This window comes from Hirundo rustica, chromosome 13 (genome assembly GCF_015227805.2).
Source record: "Hirundo rustica isolate bHirRus1 chromosome 13, bHirRus1.pri.v3, whole genome shotgun sequence".
In the NCBI taxonomy this organism is placed as follows: Eukaryota; Metazoa; Chordata; class Aves; order Passeriformes; family Hirundinidae; genus Hirundo; species Hirundo rustica.
In genome coordinates, this window is record NC_053462.1 from 534762 (window position 1) to 539625 (window position 4864).

The window sequence follows — 4864 nt, forward strand, 5'->3', positions numbered from 1 at the left end:
TCTCCGGCAGTTTTGAATCTACTTACTTTGATATAAGGGATTTTGTATACTGATTATTAAGCAATATAAAATAAAAAGCAAAGCTTGTAGGAAATGAAGCTTCTAGAGGTTAATTACCTGTTTCAATGTTAAGTTACACAGTTGTTTGTTAGAATGTTCTGTAAATGTCTCATAAGTTATGTAAGTAATCAGTTCCTAGTTCATACCACCCTTACTGTCTAGTATTGCCCTGTTGCTCCCTTTGTACCCGTGATGGCAGAAGATTGCATCACCTCCTATGCAAACGTGAGAGTCCCATAAGGCCCAGTATCTGGCAGAAGTTAAATTAGCAGACAAAAGCCCCTAAAACCAACGAGTGCTAGTACCAATAGATGAGGAAAACAGAAGAGAACATCAGACCACCAAGGAGAGCTTTTCGCCTTGCCGCCATGACCATGACTGCACTCGATCGGCATGGCACCCCCAGACTGTTGGGGAGGATGAAGCCAGAAAGCCCTATAAATATGACTGCTTAGATTCTGAGAATGTGAAACCTGTAAGTGAGATAGAATTGAACGTGAGTTTTGATGTTTGAGATGTCCTAGCTACTGGATGTCTGGGAAAACAGTTATGTGACCAGCTAAAGGTTGCCTGCAGCCAGACCCAGAGGTCAAATGGGATGTTCTGTCTCAACCCCCAATGTATGGTTCATCCCACACCTGTACCCCTCCCCTGAAGTATCAAGTATCTGTAACCCCATTGGCACAAGTCCTGTTCCAGCCCACCTTGAAACCCCTTATCAGGGGGCTGCAAGGGTGGGCCGGTCTCTTGGCCCTCTTCCTCTTTGCCCTCTCCCCTTGCCTCTTGCCTCTCTGCTCTTGGAATTTCCTCTCCCTATCTCTCCCTTCCCCCACCTCCCTAGGCCTTGCCACGAGCTGCAATCTGGCAGCTCAGAGCAAGGCCTCATATCCCTTACAATAAACCTCATCTTCTAAAACCCAACTTCAGAGATCTCTCGTCTACATTCATACACACCGTCCTGGAGTCTACAGCAGCAGCAGAGAAGTTATTTCTACACCAGACCAAGAGCCAGCAAGGGTCTTCCTGGAGACTCTTGTGAGACAAGACCCAGGTCTGCCATACAGAGATGGCACTGGTTGCCTCCTCTGAGTTGTCACGGGAGCAGCAGCGGTGTGTGCCACGTCCGCCTCTCCCAGGCTGTTCTTTTAATAAAGGCTGTTTATTTTTTTTAATAAAGGCTGAAATCACTCTGGAGCTGGTCTCCTAGTCCATTCATAACAAAGCTTACGTTCATATTCTTGAAGAGGACATGGTAGCACTGGGGATACTGTATTACAAAAAAATTAATTTACAGAAGTAAAGATTGTATCTCAGACCATGTGGTGTCAAAACTAAATATTCGGTCATGTTCTTACTGAAGTATCCAGTCTGCCATGTGCTCAGTTTACAGCTCACCTAATTCCTCTGGCTTTGCTGCGGTGGCACAAGACATTGGAGAATGTGACTCGATTTTCTTCTTACAAATTGTCCAGTTTGAATTTTACCAACCCTCTTTCCAGTTTGTTACTGAAATATGACAATGTCAAAATATCTTTGTGATCTTTTTAATCGGCTGCCCCAACTAGCCCAACTTTGACTATGCATAGATTACTGTGCGTCTTACCTGCTCTGTACATTCACTTGTGGATTTTAGACTCAATTGATTGGACTGACCTAAACTTCTTAAGTAAACATTCTAAAGAGGTTTCCCAAATTTTCTTTCTAAATCTCATGTATTCATTCAGTTATAATGAAATAAAACCAGGTTGCAGTGTTTTTTCCATCTATAGGTAGTTACGAGCAGTTTTACTCCCTTCCCTTAAAGACGTCTCACTGCCTTACAAGAACAGTGTAAGATATAGTGCATCTGATCTTCAAGTACAGCTGTCATATGGAAGCCAGGATTAGAAGCTATTAGATTCAGAGGGCTGTACTTCAAACTCCTGAAACAACCTGCTTCTCCTGTAGAGGACTGGATGGCGTAGGCGCTGCCTGGCTGTCACTGCTACTGCCTTCCATCTGTCTTTATGGGAAAAAACAGCAAGGCAAAAGAAGGGCACAGCTAGAAAAGTCTCTTGCACTGCACTGGGTTCTCTCTTGCACTGCACTGGGTTCTCTCTGGCTTGCTGTGGTCCCTTCTGGGTGACAGTGCTGTGGAACACAGACCTGAGAGCAATGTTTAGCTCATCTTTTTCCACACCAAAATTGCCTTCTCTGCTTGAAGGCTGAAATATGGTAAACAGCAATACTGAAATTCTCTCTATGGAGTGACTGCCTTTCACACAAGTAGCACAGTGTAATTCCCACTACTCACACTCTCTTCTTCACTAAGACTCTGCTTAGCCTCCTTCTGTCAGCTCTAATTACAAACCAGCAATACCCATCCTCGCTTTCTTATGGATAAGCTCTCCCTTGAATTTGACTTATTTCAGGATGTTGGAGGCCAGCTGGGAAATGGAAAATACATTCTGGGAACTGCAAAACTATCTTTTTTCCTAGACAGTTACACATTTCCTTAAGGGACTTAATTCTAAAAGAATCACATTAAAAATAGTAAGCAGAACAGTGCAGTAGCTCAGGTGCAAAAGGAAAGAAAATTTCCAGTACAAATTGAAAGCCAAACAGTGTTCAAGCCAAATATATAACCAATTTGCTTTCCAAGAAGGAAGGACACAAACCTCTAAACATTTGGGCTTAAGGATTTTGTATGTGAGCAAGAAACATTCCATACTGCCAAAAATTCCATTCCCTGGATGTACCTGACACACCGAAGTCGGCCTTCAGCCAACAGAGGGAGATAACCAACACTCCCTGGCATCCTGAGGACTGAGACCTGCCAGACTGGAGCGTCCTTGGCAAAGGAAAACAACTGGCAAATGATGGTGCAGCACATCCCTGGAGACACTTCTTATGGGAATTTGTCGAGAGACAGAGCTCCAGCATCTCTCTGGCAACACTTCATCTGCTTGTCACCACAGCTGCCAGCACTGACCCCAGACACTCCTGCCTGGGTTCGGTGAAGCGTGCCTGGCATGAGAGGCAGACGTGCAACGGGGCGAGGGACTGGGCTGGGCTCTCTCATGGGGAAGGACTGCACTGATCCAACAGTAAAGAGTAAAAGCTACACCTGAGATGTCACACAAGTGATCTCTTCAAAGACAGGCAGCTTTGGGCACCCTGAGCGTGCTTTACACAGCAGAATTTAGGGAGCCCCTCTAGACACATCTTGGACACATTCTCCACCACCTTTCCACCCATTTCGTTCCCTGTTCCTGCAGCCTGTCAGAGATCAGCCAGAAAGCACTGCAACCCGAAACACGGAAAAAGAGGTCAGAATTAGGGTTGCTCATGCAGTTTTGAGCATAACTATTGCAATCTGTGTGTCAAGTCCCTCTGTGTGTCAAGTTGCCTGTTCAGGCAATGGCAGTTTAGGTCAAAAGAGATACAGGCAAAAGGGTAAATGGATTGATTAGAGGCTGAGACAAAGACAACTTTTTGGTAATCTTTTCTGCCTGAGCCTGGTGGTGAGTTCTGGCTGCATTAGCACCTAAACCCCAGGTATTACAAATGTCTTATAGCTTGGAGAAACGACTATGACTGGACACTTGCGAGCATGGGCTCATGTACTGCTACTGTTGCACTAAAGAGGAAGACAAAAAGCAAATTCCACCATCAAGCAAAGAAAAAACCCTCTTATTTAAGAGGAAGGAAAGAAGAAAGATACAAAAAGAAAAAAAGCCTTCTGAAGAAATCTAACATTAGAGACTAAGAGGAAGAGCCAGGTCAGGCCAGCTGTAGAGCAGAACACTGAGCACATGGCTTTCTGCTCTCAGTGCGAGCTGTGGCAGTGTTCATGCCCTGCACTCGACACAGCTGATGGAGACTTCTAACGGCCTGCCCTGGGACAGGTTTGCTAGCACATGGTTATTTCCTTAAGGGCCGCTCTTTGCCGTCAGAGCGATGGAGGCGGCACCCCCATGAACTGCGTTGCGTTCCGGGTGCTGCTGCTGTGCCCGTGCCCCTGCAGGCTCGATGGGAGCTGCCCACAGCACCGGCTGTCCTTAGTGCCGGCCTGGGCAGCGCTGGAACTGCTGGAGCAGCTCCTGAGGAGTCCAGAGGGCTGGAGCACCTCGCCTGTGAAGACAGGCTGGGACAGGTAGAGCCGTGATTTCAGCCTGGGAAAGAGAAGGTGGTGTGGAGAGCTCACAACGCGTTCCGGAACTTAAAGGGTCCTGCAGGCAAGGTGAGCAGGATCTACGGTGATAGGAGAAGGGGGAATGGGTACAAATTGAAAGGGGGAAATTTAGCCGAGATATTAGGAAGGCTTCTTTACTGTGAGGGTGGTGAGGCACTGGAACAGGCTGTCCAGTGAGACTGTGTATGCCCCATCCCTGGAGGCGTTCCAACGTCAGGTCGGATGGAGCTTGAAACGGGAGCATATGATCTTTAGGGCCCATTGAGCCCCTCAGCACGGCACCCTGAGCTGCCCTGCGCTGCGGGGCCGCGCCCGGGGATGGGTCAGGCTCGGCCCGGGGGCACGGCCCGGTCCGGCCGGAGCCGCCCGCCGCCACCAGGCGGCGCCACTGCGCGGGCCCGCGTCCCGGCTCCACTGCGGCCCCGCCCCAGCATGGTCACGCCCCACAACTGCCCCGTCCCCAGCGTGGCCCCGCCCCACCATGGCCCCCCTCCCCCGGCGCGTCCCCACCGGCCGCTCCGCCCGCGTTCTCGTAATTGCTATCGCGAGAGCAGGGGCTGCCCGCTACTGACTACTTCCGCCCTCTCCGGGAAGCCTCGCGCGATCTCGTGCCCTTTCCTCCCGGGTAGG